The sequence below is a fragment of the Crocodylus porosus genome, unplaced genomic scaffold (assembly GCF_001723895.1).
Source record: "Crocodylus porosus isolate Cpor-Errol unplaced genomic scaffold, CroPor_comp1, whole genome shotgun sequence".
NCBI classification, from domain to species: domain Eukaryota; kingdom Metazoa; phylum Chordata; order Crocodylia; family Crocodylidae; genus Crocodylus; species Crocodylus porosus.
Genome location: NW_017728886.1, coordinates 175,747,708 through 175,768,365, shown reverse-complemented (window position 1 = coordinate 175,768,365; position 20,658 = coordinate 175,747,708).

The window sequence follows — 20,658 nt, the reverse complement described above, 5'->3', positions numbered from 1 at the left end:
CCCCCCCCAGCAGATACCAGGATGAATTAAGATCCCCATGAAATCAGAGTCTGTGATCTGGGATTTTCAGCTACCTGTTGGAGAAAGCATCATCTACCTCATCCTTCTAGTCTGGCAGTCCATAGCAGACACCCACTGCAACATAACTGTTCTTGCTCTCCCCTCTGACAGTAACCTGGAGACTTTCAACAGGCCTATCTCCAGTTTCATACCTCTGATTAAATAATACAGCTCTTTTTCATGAAGAGTAACTCTTCCACCTCTTCTCCCCTGCATGTCTTTCCTGAACAGTACTCCAGTATTCCACCAAGCCCCTTATTCCAGTCACATCATAGTTCCATGACTGTGCAAGGACTTCTAGTTCTTCCTACTCATTTCCCAGGTTCCATGCATTCATATACAGACACCTGAGGTAACTAATTGATTGCCCTACTTTCTCAAGAAGAATGGGAAGACCTACCCTGTTGCCCCCTTCGGTTTGTGTTTCTTCCAGGTCACCCACTTCCCCACTTACTTTAAGGATTTGGTCTCTGTTCCCTGTGAACCTAGTTTAAAGCCCTCCTCACTAGGTTAGTGAGCCTTTTTATGAAGATACTCCTTGCCCTCTTCATCAGGTGGATCTCTCTTCTTAGCAATTCTTCTTGGAACAACATCCCATGCTTGAAGAAGCAAAAGCCCTGCTGGTGATACCATCTGCACAGCCCTGCATTGATCTGCAGGATGTGTCCACTCCTGCCCGGGACTTTCCCCTTTACTGGTATACTGTCACCACCAGAGCACCTGTCCCCTTCATCCTTGCATCCAGGGCCCTGTAGTCACTTTTGATCTGGTTGGTTTCCCCCCTGGCAGTATCATTAGTTGCATGGGTAGAAGTCAGAGGTCTGGATAAGTCTCATAAATGACCTCATGATGTCTTGGATCAGGGCTCTGGGTAAGCAACAAACCTCTTGAGATAGTACATCAGGCCAGTAGATGGATGTCTCTGTCCCCCATAGAAGGGAGATGCCAACTACTATCACCTGTTGCTTCACCTTTGTGGAAGTGGTCTTGATCTTCCCAACCTTGGCAAGGATTGAACACTTCTACTAACAGAATATGCTACCTCTCCTCTGTTCTCCAGGCAAACTGCTGCAGGTGGAGAAGAAGACTTCTACTTGCTGCCAAGTTTTCACCTTCCACTTCTGGGAATCCATGTCCTCTCTTTTCTCTAGCACTGCCTCTAACCATCCTTCCTCTACAGTCCTAAAGGTCTACTTCAGCATTGAATCAATGAACTTCTCATGGATGGGGATACTTCAGAGCCTCACCACCTCCTCTCATATCTCTCTTACCTGCTCCTTGAGAGATACTGCCAGAAGATACCACTCGCATCAGAGACACTCCCCTATCTGGCTGTCCACATTTGCTCCAGTTTCTAGTTAAACAACTATTGATCTTACTACTGAGTTTTAGCTAGGTATCCTAGATATCTAGTTTAGTTACTTTAATTAAAGAAAGGACTTACCTTAAAAGTTTCCCTTCAAAGAGGGGGGTGGCAAACTGACCTGCAAACTGCTTACAATCTGCATGTTTGCTGCATCTCTTAATTCACTCCCTGGTCACTTGGAGAACCTCATTTTATACTCTCCTGGGCCTAGACTGACTCTGACTCCATGTTAGGGCTTTAGCTGGACACATATAGCAATCACAATCACATAGCAAGCACTCAGATAGCAGCATTCCTAGCTGCTCAGAGCAGATGCTCAAATACACAGCCAACTAACAAACACTCACCAAGGTAAACACACAGAAAGCCCTGTCTCACCTACCCAAAATAGGTAGTGCCTAGAAAAGCTGGTGGATTTAGTATAATTGTGTTCCTTTCCTTGGCGCATGCTGAGGTTGGTTATACTTATATTTTAATTCTTGCATACATTAGAAACCTTTGAATTTGCAGCAAGTCATATTTGTAGAGTGACTTGTAAGAACAATTGTATGTCCTGTTCCTGTTGTTGAAGAATCAATCTAATTTCATACTTTCTTATTGCTTCTTTCTTGCACAGCAAAGACTTAGACATTTTTTCCTAGTAGCCTTCAATAACCTGGCTATAATATAATCTGTTCTTTGCCTCAGTAGGGAATGGAGACTCTCATTCTTTCACTGCCCATTTCTCTTCTTTTTGCTTTTGAAGCTTTGTGATACTGCATCCCAGTTCTTTGTTCTTTGGAACCATAGATTATGAGAGTATATTCTCAGAGAGTCAGTTTACAGGGTAATGGACCATGGGCACATCTACACATGTTGTGAACTGAGCAGTGGTTACTGTGCACTACTTAGGCAAATACCAAATGACTGTGCAGTATCTGACATTACTGCACAGTCCAGATGTTGCACAGGTCTTTTCCCATACTACTATGCAGTAGTGCCAGTGTCACTGTTCATGGCCTCTGATGCTACATCACCATAGCAACAAGCTAAGGTTACATAGTTCATTGCTACAGCGATGTAGCACCTCATGAAGACACTCTTAATGTGCACTATATGCTTCTTTCTAACCTCTTTCCCTGAAGAATTCAAAAGCAGAACTAGTACATTTCAGTGGCTGTTTTTTTCTTCTATTTAATGGTATGTTAAATGAAACAACTCAGTTGCTTTATTTTTCTTATCAGATAATTTACCAGTATATATCCCAATTTATTCAATCATGCCTGGTAGGGTTCACCACTATAATGCAAATGGTGCAGAGGCAGATCAGCACCAAGTCTAGGGGAAGCTAAGTCTCTCCATTCCCCTCCCCTACACACGCCTTCCAGTAACTCTGGGTTTAGATTAAACCTCTGAGAGTAGATGTTTGGTTGAACTTATATTAGTGTTTTTATCTAAAATCTTACCATAGTATATTTTCATTGCTACCTTTGTAAAGCCGCTCTATTCCATGTGGTTATGCGAGTGTGGATAGAACCAAGCAGAAATATTAGTGAGTCATTTACATTTTCATTTGTTTTTTATGCCAAGATCAGTTCAAGCTTCTTGAGGGTTTTCTTACTCATCTTAGCATTGATAAATGTTCTGTTTATCAAAAAACAGTAAATGTCATTCTGGCATTAACACTGAGAGATCAATCATGCAGCAGCGAGCATGCTCTGTGAACAGTATGAATAGCAAAAAAGTCCAAGTCATTTTAATTAGTTTCTGCTTCTGTAGTCCTTTGAACATGTAGATTGCTATATAAACATTGTGATATGTTATTATCACTCCATACAAGTTCCTGATATGCCTGTTGAGGGAAATTTGGATTTCTCAAAGGAAACTGGACCAAAACTTGCTGTCAGCCAGGAATTCTGGGAACTGAGCAACAAAAAGGATTAGACAAACCTTAAGTTTGACAAGTTTTACTGCAGAATTATGGATTTATTTTTTAATAGACTTTGGCTCTAAATTCATTAAAAATGTTAATGCAGGAAATAATTAAGAACCAGCAGAAGGATTTGGGCAAACAAAGAGATTAATCAAGGGTTCTTCAAAATGAAAACCCTCTTTAGAAATTATGTGAAATATCATGTGGTCGCAGAATGAAATCCCAAATTATTCTCAAATGTACTGCAAAATAACAAAAGTCCAGATGGAAGATTTGAGGTACTGCATTCATTAAGACTAGTAAACCATGTATTATTTTGAGATGTACCAAATTATGTGGGATCATAGTGCACATTGTACATTACCCAGTTAACTGAGTCTCTGAGAATATACTAACATAATCATGGATTTGGCTGAGCAGGGACTTGAAAATGAAGATTCTGGCATTAGAAATAAATATATTTTAAATACCATCAGATTTGTAAATCTTAGGCAGATTTTGCTGTGAGTAAACCACAGTATTTTCTCCCGAAACAGATGACAAGGATCTTTAATCAGATTGCGAGTGAACATTTTGTTTCTTTAATCAGCTCTGAACACCAAATTAGAACGATGTGGTTGACTCAGGGTCTCCTTTTGGGTACTGAATATTAAGCAAATTACTTCACCGCAATATCCTGCTTTATATCCTGTGTTTTAGAGGGAAAAAATAAATGTGTTCTAAACCACTTGTTTGGCACTACAAATCAATGCCCATAGGTCATAATTATAATCATTGAGACAGCCTAACAAACTCTCCTTGAAGAATCTGTAATATGCTGTTCACATTAACACATCAACTTTGATTTTATAATACAGTATACTTAATCCCTACAATACTGTAAAATAATAAAAAGTTCCTTCATTTCTTCCTTTGTAAAAATATTTTCCAATGTTATTGCATTTTCCTATCTTTATACTCTTACTCAGTCCAACTCTTATCTTCTCTTTGGTAGAATATTGGTGCCAAACTGTTCCCTTGCCTAAGAATCAGGACTAGAACATCAATATTATCCCCCACCATCATGGGTTGCTGTAACAAGGTGCCTTCTCAGGGCCAATCTCACTGTGGTCTGCCCACCTGTTTCAGGGGTAACTGCCCACCTTCTCACACACCACACCTTGGTAATTTACTAATAAATGTCAATTAAGCAGGAGGCTATTTCCTGCCCTGATGCCAGGGGGCACTATCTGCAGCTCCATTCCTCCCCTACACCACAGCCCAAGCCTTGCAGATGGCATCTTGATGTTATCATCATCACCAGCCCCCACACTGGGTCCCAGAATCCTTCTAATTGAACTCCACCTGGATTACTCTCCTCAGGTGGTCTCATCCACCTTCATACTGGGCAGCATAGCTCCCTAAACTGCTTCCCCTTTGGGTGTGGTCCCCTCAGGACCTTTAGCTCACTAGCTCTGGCCCACCTCCAGGCCAGTCAGAACCCCAGGTGTGCAGCTTTTGGGCATTCCTCACAGTGGGCCCCATGCCCTTTGACCCTTCCAGTGCTGGCCCCAGCATTGACCAGTCAGGGGAAGGTCAAACAGGTGTGAGTCTATGGCCTCACTCTCTCTCTCTGGGAGTCCACCTCCATGCCCTCCAAACAAAGGATAACCCACCCAGTTGTGTGGGCTAGGGGTTAAGGCACCCCAAACCTCCTTTCACCATGGTGGTAACTGGCCTGGTGTTTCCTGGGGGCTCCTCCACCAGGCCACCCACTCCTGGCAGGGTGCAGTTTTAGGTAATACCTGGGACCAGGAGCCTCCTGACCAACGCCTACAGCTTCTGCCCTTATCTCCAGATGATACCAGTAGCCCTCCAGCCAGGCAGTGTTGTTGCCTGGCCTCCAGGCAGCAGAACTTCCCTGTTTATACGAGCAGCCCTAGGTTCAAAATGGCTGCCCTCATCAGGCACCTGGCAGTTGCTAGCTCCAGGCCCTTAAAATGGCAGGCACAAACAGTGCCCTGCCACAGTTGACTATGCACCTATTCTGAATGTCAATGGAGAAATAGACCAACATTAAATGGTTAATGGAAATAAGGATGCAGTTATTTAGGGTAACAAATATTTGGAAGATATAGTGTTGTTAACTTTAAATGAGGTTACAAGCACCCATGTTGTAACTGAACATGGGATGTAGTTTCTCAGACACTTAATGGTTCTTATCCATGTGGACCATGAATGACACAGCTTGGAGCAATCCTGACTATGTCATGAGTGGCCACAGGGCTTTGGGAGCAGGACTTAGGGGATTGGGGGTGCAGGTGATGTTCTCCTCAATCCTCCCGTTTTCAGGTCATGGACTGAGGAGGGAGAGGAGGATCAAGGAAGTCAACCAAAGACTGTTGCACTGGTGTAATCATGAAGGCTTTGGCTTCTGTCACCGATGGGCCTTCTTGTCCCCTCTGGGGAGCTCTGTTTTCCTGGTTGGTAACTATTCCCCTTCTGGACTGGTTTGTCTCTGTGGGTGATCTTCTCTCACATCACCAAACCCCACTCTCACCTGCCATGACTTGGTGTTTCCTTAGTGGGGTGGGGCTAGTGCACGAGTCCCTCGGTGGCCTGGGCTTGGCCCGTGGGATGCACACGGGGCTCTACCACCCCTTACACCCCGGCCTCCCGCCACTTTTGGGCTCCGCTTCTCTGATCCAGCTTCGCTGCTTCCGCCGGCTTCTCCCACGGCTTACTTACTCAATCCCACAGACTGTAGGATGCCGCTATGCCGCTACCTTCTGGTTGACCTCCTCACTGTGACCTACACCAGAGCCTAATCTGCACCCTCTATCGACCCCTCGCCACAAGCTCTCCACCCGGTGCAGCTCTTCCCCTGTGTCGTCACTACCTATATCGCTATCCCTCCACCAGATCCTAAGTAGCCTGGGATGGGATGGGAAGGGATTCCCCCCTCAGTACCCTCTGGCTGTCCCACTCCTGATCCTTGACCCGATGTCCCTGGGTCTTGGTGGCAATCTTGCCCTAATCTCCCTTCAGCTCGAGGATTCTCGGTCTTCCACCCCTCTTCAGTGAGTCCCGCGCCCACCATTGCAGAACTTACTTCGGAGTCCCCGAACTCTTCTTGGATCATCCCGATCCTTTGTTGCTCACCCGATCTGTCGCTCCTCACACGATCGGACGTCATCCCCATCGTCAGGCTCTCGATCAGGGTCGCCTCCTCCTCCAGGGCTCCAGCTCAGCGGTCTCTATCCCCAGGGTCCTCTGCCGGCACTTTCCCATCCCACCGCATGATCCCCAAGCCATCCACTGCCTCCAAAGCGGTGGCCACCATTTTTAATTCTCCCAGCCAGTGTCTGATATCGTCAGCTTCCAGCCACAGCTGTACATAGACGCGGCTGACAAGCCGCGTGGGTTCTCCATGTGCCGCGGCGTTCCTCTCCGCCCGTCCTTCTGGTAAGTTTTCCCGGCTTCTTCGGGTCCTGGGACAGTTTCCATGATCACAGTCCACTGTTTGATCACCTCTCTTTGGTGAGAGAGACAGTGGTCTGCTGAGAAGAGATGGCCTCCACCTCAGTCCACTGGGGAGGAAGCTCTTCTTAGCCAGAATGGCTGACCTGCTTGACTGGGCTTTAAACTAAGCCCCCCAGGGCATGGGGGGATTACACCCAAAGCAAGTCCACTGGGTAACTTCTGCAAAATCACAGGCTAAGGCACTCAAGGGAATCTAGCCATACCCCAGCCCTGGAATGATGTCCTCCTGGGAGTGCAGGGAAGATTAGGACTTCCAATGGGACACTTACATGCCTGTACACAAATGCCAGGAGCTTGGGGAACAAACAGGAGGAACTGGTCCTCCCGCTAAACAAGAGTGACTACAATCTCATGGGGATAATGGAAACCTGGTGGCACTCCACCTATGACTGGCCCATGGGAATAGATGACCATACCCTGTACAGGAGAGATAATGAGGAAAAAAGGGGCAGGGGTGTAGCACTCTATGTCAAGGAAAGCTACATGTCTCTGCAAGCTGACATTGGCACCCATGGAGGATGACTGGATACCCTCTGGGTTAAAATACATAGGGGACATGGCACAGGGGACACAAAGGTAGGAGGGAAAGCACTTCTCGACCTGGTACTGGGAAAGGGGTCAGTGACCTAATGATCGAAGAGAAGCTGGGAGACAGTGACCATGAGCTGATCACTTTCACTATTCGCCACAAAATTGGCAAGTCAGTCAGCAATGACTTTAGGCAAGTCCTAGACTTTAGGAAAGCTGACTTTTGACATGCTCAGGAGGCTTGTTGGTGAAGCCCTAAGAGACCATGACTTGATGGGGAGGATGAGTGGTTGCTCCTCAAGGAAGCAATCCTGAAAGCATAAGGGATGTCCATCCCATCTCAGAGGTAAGGTAGCAAAAGGACACAGCAACCCCCTTGGCAAGGCAGGTAACTTTGGACCTTCTGTGTCTAAAAAGAGAGACCTATAAAGGATGAAAGACTGGCATCACTGCAGAGGAGGAGTATCCTGCACTAGTCTGGACCTGTTGGGAGTGAACCAGGAAAGCCAAAGCTGCAACCGAACTCCAACTGGCTACATGCATCAAGGACAATAAAAATTCCTTTTTTAAATATGTGGGGAGTCAGAAGAAAAGAAAAGATAACATTGGACCCCTGCTAAACCAAATGGGACAACTGACAACTGACACCCAGGAAAAAGTCAACTGGCTTAATGGGTGTTTTGCATCAGTTTTTCACCAGCCCAAAGAGACCACCCTGCTTAACATGGTGCAGGATGACCAGGGTGAGGGTGAATTTATACTCTTATTGCTAGACCATGTAAAGGCTAGACACCTTCAAGCCAGCTGGTCCAGACAGTGTACCTCAGGTTACTTAAGGAGCTGGCAGGCATCATAGCTCAGCCACTGGCAAGGATCTTTGAGAACTCATGGTGCTCAGGTGAAGTGCCTGAAGATTGGAAAAAGGCCAATGTGTTGCCTATCTTCAAGAAAGGGAAAATATACAAGGGCAACATTGTACATCTTCTAAACTAGCTGGGGCAGCTGACCATTGACATCCAGGAGAAAGCCAATTTGCTTAATGATTACTTTGCATTGTTTTTTCACCAGCTCAAAGGGACCACCCTGTCTAACATGATGTGGAATGACCAAGGTGAAGATGAATATATGCCTACCATTGGCATGGATCTTGTGAGGGGGCATCTTGAGGTGGAAACCCCATAAATCAGCAGGTGTGGATAGGTTGCACCCAAGAGTTCTAAAGGAACTAGCAGACATGGACCACGGGAATAGATGGCTATATCCTGTGCAGGAGACATCAAGTAAAAAAAAGAGGCAGGAATGTAGTTCTCTATGTCAAGGAGAGCTATGCATCCCCGCAAGCTGATATTGGTGACCAGGGTGGATGACTCTCTGGGTTAAAATCTGTGGGGAACATAGCACAGGGGACCCAATGGTGGGAGTCAACTACAGACCTCCCACCCAAAGTCAGGAGCTTGACCAGGAGTTCCCCACGGATTTGGCTGAGGCTGCATGCTCCAGTCCATGGTTGTCATGGGAGATTTCAACTACCCAGACATCTTGTGGGATGAGCTCTCAGCTAAATTTGAGCTGTTGCAAAGCTTCCTGTCATGCATGGATGACTTCCATCTGACACAAGAAGTCTATGGGCCAATGAGAGATAAAGCGCTGCTCAACCTGGTACAGGCAACTGGTGATGACCTAATCAGTGACCTAATGATTGATGGGAAGCTGGGTGACAGCAACCATGAGCTGATCACCTTCACCATCCGCTGTAAAGCTGGCAAAACAGACAGGAATACAGAAGTCCTCGACTTCAGGAAAGCTGACTTTGACAAGCTAAGGAGGCTTGTCAGTGAGGCCCTTAAGAGTCACAACCCAAAGGAGATGAGAGTTCAGGAGAGTGGTTGCTCCTCAAGGAAGTGATCTTTGATGCATGAGCTAATGCTACTCCATCTCAGAGGAAAGGCAGTAAAAAGGCACAGCAGCCCCCTTGGCTCCCAGGGAACTAGTGGACCTCCTGTGGCTAAAAAGAAAGGCCTACAAAGGATGGAGGATAGGATCCACTTCCAAGGAGGAATATTCTGCAGGGAGTGAACCAGGAAAGCCAAGGCTGCGACTCAACTCCAACAAGCTACAAGTGTCAAGGATAATTAAAAGTCCTTTTTTAGATATATGAGGAGGTGGAGGAAAAGCAAGGGCAACATTGGACCCCTGCTAAACCAGATGGGGCAACTGACAACTGACGCCCAGGAAAAAGCCAACCTACTAAATGGGTACTTTGCATCAGTCTTTCATCAATCCTGGGGATGCCCCTGCTCATTACAGGACAGGGAGGCCTGGGTGAGGGAGATTCCTTGCCACTCATCAATGCTGACCTTGAGAAGGAACACCTTGAGAGGCTGGACACCTTCACCTCAGCTGGCCCTGACAATCTATACCCCAGGGTACACAAGGAGCTGGCTAGCATCATAGCTCAGCCCCTGGCACAGATCTTAGAGAACTTCTGGTGTTCTGCTGAAGTGCCTGAAGGTTGAAAGAAGGCCAATGTGGTGCCTATCTTCAAGAAAGGAGGAAAGTGGATCCGGCAAACTACAGGCCAATCAGCTGGACCTCTATCCTGGGAAAGGTCTTAGAAAAAATTATCAAAGAGGCCATTCTTAATGGACTGACTGATGGCAACATCCTGATGGATAACCAGCACATGTTTGTTGTGGGTAGGTCTTGTTTGACCAATCTTATTTCCTTTTATGACCAGGTGACCTATCACTTGGACAAGGGAGAGGAGATTGATGTTGTATTTCTTTACTTCAAAAAAGCCTTCGATCTGGTATCCCATGGTCACCTCTTAGCAAAACTGGCCAACTGCAGCCTTGGGTCCACCATGATCTGCTGGCTGGGGAATTGGCTCCCTGGTTGATGGAAGTCAATCATCATGGTGCCCTGTGACCAGTGGGGTCCATCAAGGCTCTGTAAGAGCCTATATTGTTCAACATCTTCATTAACAATGTGGACATTGGAGTCAGAAGTGGACTGGCCAAGTTCGCCGATGATACCAAACTTTAGGGTAAAGCATCCATACCTGAGGACAGGAGGGTGATCCAGGCTGATGTTGAAAGGCTCAGGAAATTGGTGGATGAGAACCTGATGGTGTTTAACACCAAAAAATGCAAGGTTCTCCACATTAGAAAGAAAAACCTGCAGCATCCCTATAGGCTCGGCAGTGCTATGCTAGCTAGGACTATGGATGAAAGGGACTTGGGGGTCATGTTTGACCACAAGATGAACATGAGCCTTCAGTGTGATGCTGCAGCTAGTAAAGTGAGCAAAACACTGGCTTGCATCCATAAATGCTTTTCAAGCAAATCCCAGGATGTCATTCTCCCATTATACTCAGCCTTGATGAATCCACAGCTGGAGTACTGCATCCAGTTTTGGGCTCCACAATTCAAAAAGAATGTGTAGAAGCTTGAGAGAGTCCAGAGAAGAGCCACGCGCATGATCAGAAGTCAGAAAAACAGACCTTACGAAGGGCAATCTGATGGCCACCTATAAGTTTATCGGGGTATTCACCAGGATCTGGGGAAGCGTTTGTTCACCAAGGGATGACAAAGTTGAATGGTTATAAATTCCTGCAAGACTGTTTCAGGCTGGACATAAGGAATTTATTTACTGTTCAAACCCCCAAGGTATGGAATAGCCTGCCATCGGAGATGGTTCAAGCATCTACTCTGAATAACTTCAAGAGACAATTGGATGTTTATCTTGCTGGGATCCTGTGACCCCAGCTGACTTCCTGCCCCTGGAGCAGGGAGCTGGACTCGATGATCTTCTGAGGTCCCTTCCAGCCCTAATATCTATGAAATCTAGATATTGGAGAATTTGTGGTGCTCAAGAGAAGTACCTAAGATTGGAAGAGGGTCACTGTGGTGCCCATCTTCAAGGAAGAGGGGAAAGAAGACCCAGGAAACTACAGGCCAATCAGTTTGTCTTCAATCCCAGGAAAGATCTTATAAAAACATATCAAAGAAACCATTCTTGACAGGATAACAGAAGGCAACATGCTGAGGGATATCCAGCATGAGTTTGCTGTGGGTAGGTCTTGCTTGACCAGTCTTATTTCCTTCTATGATAAGGTGACATATCACCTAGACAAAAGGGAAGTGGTTGATGTCATATATTTGGACTTTAAAAAAGACTTTGACCTGGTGTCCCGTGATGTCCTTATGGAAAAATTGGTCAACCACAGCCTCGACTACTCCGCAATCCACTGGTTGGGGAACTGGGTTTGAGGCTGGACCCAGAGAGTGGTAGTTGATGGAAATGAATCAACATGGCACTCAGTGACTAGTGATGTCCCCCAAGGCTCTGTTTTCAGACCTGTACTCTTTAATGTCTTCATAAATGATCTGGTCACTAGTGTCAAAAGTGGACTGCCCAAGTTCACTGATGACACCAAACTTTGGGGAAGAATCTCCACACTTGAGGATAGGCTGTGATCCAGGCCAATCTCAATAGTCTTCCAAGGTGGGCAGATGAAAATCTGATGGCATTCCATATGGATAAATGCAAGGTGTTCTGCCTCAGGAATAAAAACCTGCATCACACTTATAGGCTTGGCAATGCTACGCTCGCTAGCACCATGACCAAAAGAGACTTGGGGGTCATGATTGACCACAAAATGAATATGAGACAGCAATGCAATACCTGGCTTGCATCTACCAGTGCAAGACCCAGGATGTCATCCTCCCACTGTACTTGGCCTTGGTGAGGCCCCAGCTGGAGTACTACATCCAATTCTGGACTCCACAATTTAGGAAGGATCTGGAGAAGCTTGAAAGTGTCCAGAAGAAAGCCACGTGCATGATTAGAGGGCAGGAGAACAGGCCTTATGAAGAGAGGCTGTGAGCTATGGGACTCTTCAAACTGACGAAACACAGGCACAGGGTGACTTGGTGGCAGCCTTTAAGTACCCAGGGCGTATGCATCAGGATCTGGGGGAACACCTGTTCACTAGAGCATCCCAGGGGATGACAAGCTCCAATGGTCACAAACTCCTCCAAGACCATTTTAGGTTGGACATAAGGAAAAACTTCTTTACTGTCCCAGCCCCCAAGGCCTCGAACAAACTCCCCCCAGAGGGGTGCAAGTACCTACTCTGGACACTTACAACAAACATTTGGACATTTATCTTGCTGGGATCTTTTGACCTTAGCTGACTTCCTGCCCCTTGGGCAGGGGGCTGGACCTGACGATCTTACAAGGTCCCTTCCAGCCCTAATGTCTATGAAATCTATGAAATCTATGAGCACATTAGCTTGGTTTTTGCCATGGCACACTAATGTGCAATAGAATAGTATGCTGTGCATTAAGGCATCTTTTGTAGGCATGCCTAGAATGAAATAAAGTGATGTTTTAAGAAAAGTCCATTTGAATTGTTGCCCTTCTGTTACCCAGAGGTGGTGGCAGTGTGATCAAGGCATCTCACTGTGGACTCAGGAATCTGAATTTGAGCCTGGCTCTGTTCTTGTACCATAAGCTACCCAAAGTCCAGCTGTAAATGAATAACTGTCTTTTATTTGGTGAGGAGTCTTATTATGTGTATTAGACATATTGCTCGTTTGTGTGCTGTTGACTGTGGAAGTTGTTGCGTTTTAACCTGATGGGTCCTTTAGACTCAGGTGGACCATAACAGACTTCTATTGAGTATAATACTTTGCCCAAAGACATATTGATAGACATATATTTTTTACAAATCTTAAAATAAGGAATTTGCAACTACATTGCAATCTGAAGATAACTAATGAAAGAAGCAGAAAAGCTGACAAGTAATGAATTTCAAATATAAATCAATAAATGTAATGAATGCATTGATCAAAGTCTGGGAAACTCCTGTGCTGATCATGGAGTATAGTGGGGCTATAATTACTAATACTAGTGGATCCAAGCACAGTTGCTTTCAAGGACAGCATTACGGCTGAAAATGTTAAAATTGTGGGTAGGAAGCCCAATTAAAGGAGACTTACAGATCTAGAGATAAATGAAGATAGGTGAAAGGAAAACATCAGAAATAGGGTTGGGGTGGGGGAAGAGATGGAAACAGGTTTACATGTTCCACAGACAGTAGATCAGGACTAGATTTCCAGGTTGAGTATAAATTAAATCAAAGAAAAATAACTAACACTTAATGTTAGGGTTCTGTCCTTCATTAGAAAAATACAGTCTAATAACTATGAGAACTTGGAAAGGATACATAGAAAAATGATAAAGTAGAAAATAGGAAGTTATTGCGCTGTAAGTGGGAATAGGCTGGCATCTACACATGCAGGCATTAAAGTGCATTAATGCTGTGTGTGGACTGACTTGGGATTAAAGTTGGTCCTAAGTCAGTCCACAAACATAGATTTACTTCAGAGCAAGGTATTTACATGTGCATTACTGCACAGTAACTAATTGCGCATAAATTTGATACCTGCATGATGCAGGTATCAAATTTATGCTTAATCGGTGTAATTTTTCATATTTACTGTGCAATATTTTCAGTTGCTGCACAGTAAATCCTCATGTCTAGATGTGCCCAGAAAGAATTTAAACACTCTTGTACAGGACCTGTAATGTCCGACCTGCATGCCTCTCGATGCACTACATATTTTTGTGAATGAGCTTCTACTTAGCCTAGTTAATCCCAAAACTGCATTTATTGGATAAGTATTCATCGTTTCCTAGTTTCATAGTTGATAGGGTTGGAAAGGACCTGAGCAGATCATCAAGTCCAGCACCCTGCCATAGGCAGAAAAGAATGCTGGGGTCAAATGAGCCCAGCAAGGTGATTATCTAGCCTCCTTTTGAAGACCCCCAGGGTAGGAGCGAGCACCACTTCCCTTGGAAGTTGGTTCCAGATCCTAGCCACCCTGACTGTGAGGTAGTACCTCCTGATATCTAGCCTGAATCTACTCTCAGTCAACTTATGGCCATTATTCCTTGTTACTCCTGGTTGTGCTCGGGGGAACAGGGACTCTCCCATTGCCTGCTGGTTGCCGTTAGCCAGTTTATAGATGGCCACCAGATCCCCTTTCAGCCTTCTCTCGTGGAGGCTGAATAGGTTCAGGTCCCGTAGCTTCTCCTCATACAACCTGTCCTGCTGCTGCCTGATCATGCGTGTGGCCCTCCTCTGGACCCTCTCAATGCTGGCCATTCAAGTGGTTGTTTATAAATTGCCTGATCAGTATTTCAATTGATAGCAATACCGATGTCTGCCTTGATCCTGGACTAAACATGGAATTCATTTAGGGTCCCTCTTTCACACTCATTCCAGGAATTTAAATTGCCTTATTTTGATACCTTTGACTGCTTCATTTTTGTCTCTTAGATTCTATAATTGCAACACTACTGTTAAACAATTCCACCTTCCACCAAAATACCTAGATAGACTGCAATGATACCAAAAAAATTAGCATAATCCAAATACAACATGATCCAAATACAAAGTTGTTATGCAAATGTATTATTTTTTCTTTGCTATTTGAACACCAAAATATGATTACTTGTGGTCATTAAAATTTAACTGGTTATTTCAAGTTTCCTTGCCATGTTCCAAGTGAGGAACTTACTTAGGGTTTAACCCAAAGCCTGTTAAAATGAAATGGAAGTCTTTCAGTTCATTTCAGTGGATATTGAATCAGCTCCATATTGCCTAATTAAATCCCGGTGCAGTTTCAGTCAGATTGATTGAATAGAGTTCCATTTTCTTCCCAGCAATGTTATTTAATGGTGTTACATGCAGTTAGGCTACAGCTGGGTGCATTAATAGTGGATATCATGAACCTTATATATCCGTTAGCTAAACACTTTTTTAGTATAATCAGCTGCTTGCAAACAATATCAATATTCACAAATGAAAGATGACATAAGTAAGGTATTATTACTGGGACTCATCCAATTCTGCAGTCTTCCTTATTTGAGCCATGAAACTGCAACACACACATCAAGTAATTTATAAGCTATATTTCCTATTATTGAGTATACCAATTACAAAACAGCACTAGTTTTACTGCACCCAGTTATTTAACACATCTTTTTCAATGATATATAAATCAAAATTTCTGCCCTGCTTAACTAGACTCTAATATTACCTATTCTATCAGTTAGACATAGCAGCCATTTTACATCAGGTTTCTATCTTCAATCCTATAGAAGAAATTTATCCTGTGATATTTGAAAGACATTTTGCTTTTTTCTGTGTTTATATTTTATTCTTTTTCTTCAAGGTATTATGGATCTTAGGAGCTACTCTGTTTTATTGTGTGAAGTCTTCCACTACTTATGCTAATAATATTTATAATAGTCTGTTGTTTTTTCTCCTTTTCTCCCTTATTGACTCACTTGCAGGTTAAGATCATGGTTAAGGAGATACATAAAATGGATTAAGATTTCTTTTCTCTTTTTGCATAAACTGAATTATTTTGCTATGTATACGACTGTTTACTGATTTTCACTATTTTTTCCAAGGTTTTTAACAGGGAAGAAGACTTCATGCATTTAATATCTTATGAGCTTACTTTAAGACATATTTTTAGCTTTAAGGGACAAATTGTCCTCTTCTTGGCAACAGCTGATGTAGAAAGTGGTATCAGTGTTTCACCAGTGGTATGAAAGCAAGGAAGTCAGATTGTTTGTGTCAATCTTATTCCCACTAACTTGGTCTGTTGGACATAATTCTCTCTTTTCCAGGAAAGGAATAGTTTGGTAAGTGATATTTTTGTTTGCTAGAACAGGATACTGGTGAAAGCATGTATATGCTGCCTACCTTGGCACCTAACTGTACTTTGGAACTCATCTTATTCCATTACAAAATTACGTGGTTTTTTTTGTGTAGCCTGGTGGTCACCTTTAGCAGTCAAGCTGTAGTGTACACTAGGGGTGTGCAAAGTGGGCCCTATTTGATTCAGATATTGATTTGGCCTGAATCAACAACAGTGATTTGATTTGTTGATTCAGATCACTGTCCCCAATTCCATTTGGGCAAATCTGAAGATTCGATGCTGATTTAGAGAACACAGACACAACTTTAAAAGTTTTTTCTACATACCTTGTGGTAGCAGGCATGGCTATGATTACTGGGATTCTGGGACACATAAAGCATTCCATGGGAGCGTGGGGGGTCCTCCACGTTCTCGGTGGTAAACCTGGAAGTGGACCAGAAGTACTTCCAATTCACTTCTGGGTCTGCCAGGGAGCATGCTTGGCAATCAGCTGCAGGGGGACCCCAAGTGCCCCCCCCAGACCTAGAAGGCACTAGTTGCCAAGTCACAGGGTATGGGGGGTGGCCCAGAACACTCTCTGGCAGACCCAGAAGAAGACCAGAAGTCCTTCTGGTCCACTTCTGTGTCTGCTGCCGAGCATGCTGGAGAGCCTCCTGCACTCCTGTGGGATGGTCCATGCACCCAGCATTGCAGCACTCATGAGCCCCTGCTACCTAGAGGTACATAGAAAAAACATTTAAAGCTCTCTCTATGTCTGAATCTCTGAATCTTTCTGAATCTCTCTGAATTGATTCGGAGGGTTCTGATTTGATTCAGAGAGATTAACAGGTCTTCTGATTCGATTCTGATTCCGAGATTCAACCACCAAATCAGGCCAAATCTCCACCAAATCAAATCAGGGACTGAAACTTAGCACAGGCTTAGTGTACACTGTTCATTCTTGTATAAGCTTATAGTATCATAGATGGTAGGATTGGAAGGGACCAGAGCAGACCGTCAAGTCCGACACCCTGCCATGGGCAGGAAAGAATGCTGGGGTCAAATGACCCCAGCAAGGTGATTATTTAGCCTCCTCTTGAAGACCCCCAGGGTAGAAGAAAGGACCACTTCCCTTGGAAGATGGTTCCAGATCCTAACTGCCCTGACTGTGAAGTAGTGCCTCCTGATATCCAGCCTGAATTTATTCTCCATCAACTTATGGCTGTTATTATTGTTATTCCCAGTAGTGCTTGGCGGAACAGGGACTCTCTCATTGCCTGCTGGTCTCCTTTGGCCAGTTTATAGATGGCCACCAGAACCCCTCTCAGTCTTCTCTTGTGGAGGCTGAACAGGTTCAGGTCTCATAGCCTCTCCTTGTACAGCCTGCCCTGCTGCCCCCTGATCATGTGAGAGGCCCTTCTCTGGACCCTCTCGATGTTGTCCACATCCCTCCTGAAGTACGGTGCCCAGAACTGGATGCAGTACTCCAACTGCAGTCTGATCAATGTCATATAGAGGGGGAGGATCATCTCCTTGGACCTGCTCATGATGCATCTGTGGATGCATGACAAGGTGTGGTTAACCTTCTGGATGGCATCCCCACATTAACTGCCGATGTTCATCTTGGAGTCTATAATCACTCCAAGCTCCTTTTCTGCCTCTGTGCTGATGAGAAGGGAGTTCCCCAGCCTGTAGGTATGCTGCTGGTTCTTTGTCGCTAGGTGCAGGACCCTGCACTTGTCAGTATTCAATCCCATATTATTGTCATCTGCCCACTGCTGTAACCTGTCCAGATCCAATTGCAGTCTGTTCCTCCCTTCTAGCATGCCCACTTCTCCCCACTTTGTAGTGTCATCTGTGAACAAGGTGCTTTTCACCCCCTCATCCAAGTCGCTGATGAAGATGTTGAACAGTGCTGGCCTGAGGACTGAGCCCTGGGGAATCCCATTGCCCACATCCCTCCAAGCTGAAAATGACCCGTCCACCACCACTTTCTGGGTGCAGCCCTCCAGCCATTTGGAGACCCATCTGTCTGTGTAGGCATCAACACTACAATCTCATAATTTTTTAATGAGAATGGGGTGAAAGATAGTGTTGAAGGCCTTCCTAAAGTCCAGATAGACTATGCCCACCACAACACCTGCATCCAGGACTTTTGTGACCTGGTCATAGAAAGCCACCAGGTTGATCTGACAGGACCTGCCTCTAATGAACCCATGTTGGTTTCCCCTAAGGATACACTCGCCTGCTTGCCCCTCGCAGATGTGCACCTGGATAATTTTGTCAAAGCGCTTCCCCAGGGCTGAGGTAAAATTAACAGCCCTATAATTTCCTGGGTCCTCTTTCCTCCTTAATTTAAAAATGGGAACCACATTGGCCCTTTTCCAGCCCTCTGGCACCTCACCAGAGCACCACGAGCACTTGTAAAGTTGTGCCAGGGGTCACACAATGACCTCTGCTAATTCTCTCACCACTCTGGGGTGGAGATTATAAGGATCTGCTGATTTGAACATGTCCAGTCCCATCAGAAGTTCCCTGACTAGGTCCTCTCTAACCCTGGGCCTGGCTGTGCCTCCCCTGGGACCATCAGGGACCTGGTGGGGGGATGACCTAGTCCCTGCTCAGAAAAATGGAGGCAAAGAAATTGTTAAATAGCTTTGCTTTGTCATCTGGTGAGACCACGAGATTTCCTAGCATGTCCTGCAGAGGCCCCATGTTACCTGAAAACTCTTTTTTACCCCCTGTGTATTTAAAAAATGATTTCTTGTTATCCTTGATCTGGGGTGCTAGTCCCAGTTCCATCTCCACCTTGGCCTTCCTAACAGCCCCCCTACAATCCCAAGCAATGGAGGTATAGTTCTTGCTGGTGATGGCCCCTCCCTTCCATGGGTGTATGCCTCCTTTTTAGCTTTGAAACATTCCTGGATGCTTTTGGTTAGCCATGGGGGCTTTTGAGCATTCTTGCCCCCTTTGATCCATGTTGGGATCTCATCCTTTGGTCTTGGAGGATCGTCTCCTTCAGGAACGACCACTCTTCTTGGACTCCCAGCTCTCCACCCCTCCAGGACCTCAGTGCCTCCCCGACTAGTCTCCTTAGTTCAGTAAAATCTGCCCTTCTGAACTTCAGGGCTGCTGTCTTGCTGCACTGCATGGTGAATGTGGTAGTGCAAAGGTTAGCCTTGTTTTTGTGTAGGGTTGTAGATTAATGGCAAATGATCAATAATTAAATTGACTTAGATTTTGTGTGTTTTCAGAGAGCGTCCACACCTCTGTTTATGCCCTGTTTATTCTCAATACTGCTACCCAAAGACATACTTGGGGTTACTTTCCCCCAAATGCTTAGATTTAATGTTCTGGCCATATTCTATATGTTTGGCTGCGATTTTATTGCCTATTCAGTACTGATTATAACTCAGGGTATAGACAAATATTTCAAGTTAAAAGTGAGAATGAGTGCTTATGCCACACATCACCTGGTCCACAGTAACTGCTTTCCTGTTCCTATCACACAGTGGGTGAACATTTAACTTCAGAAGATTTCACTTGAATGAAACAAAGTTAAATGACAACTGATAGCTTTCTTTTATAGTGCAATAAAAGCAGACACATGAAATAGTTGCCACAGAGTACATGTAGATATAGCTTGTTAATCTGTCCAACTCTCCGCCATAGATGTCTGTTGCAAAAAATATACTGTATTCATGATCTGCCAAAATAAAGCACTTCATAAAATATTTCAGTTTTGGAACTCTTAGCATTGCGATCTGTAGGTGCGCATTACCACAACTACAGCTGCGCAAAGCTTTGGTCCCTGATTTGATTCAGTGGAGATTCAGCTCAATTCAGTGGCTGAATCTCCAAATCAAATAGGGAGACCCTCTAATCTCTCTGAATTGAACCGGAACCCTCTGAATTTATTCATAGAGATTTGGAGAGATTCAGTGATTTGGACATATACACAGCTTTAAATGTTTTTTCTACATACCTCTAGGTACCAGGCAACTCATCAACGCTGCAATGGTGGGGAAGATTGAGCATCCCACAGGAGCATGGGGGCCACCGAGCATGCTCAGCAGAAGACCTTGAAGTGCTTGTCCAACTCTCTGGTCCCCGAAGTGAACCAGAAGCACGTCTAGTCCACTTCCAGGTCTGCTGGGGACTGCGCTGGAAGGGCCCTCCTGTGCCTACCCAGCTCGACAACTGGTGCCACCTGGGTCTGTGGGGAGGCACCCAGGGTCCCCCCATGGCTGATTGCTGAGGCAGGGGGATGCAGGAGAGGCCCCCAGCATGGTCCCCAGCAGACCCAAAAGTGGACCAGAAGTACTTCCAGTCCACTTCCCAGTTCACCACCGAGCACATGCCCCCCCCCCCTTGCTCCTATGGGATGCTCCATTCACACCAGCATTGCAGCATTCGTGAGCCACACTGGTACCTTGAGGTATGTAGAAAAAACATTTAAAGCTGTGTCTATGGCCTAATCTCTGATTCTACAAATCAGCAAATCTTCAGATTCGGATTCAGCTGAATTGAATCAGGGACAGTGATCTAAC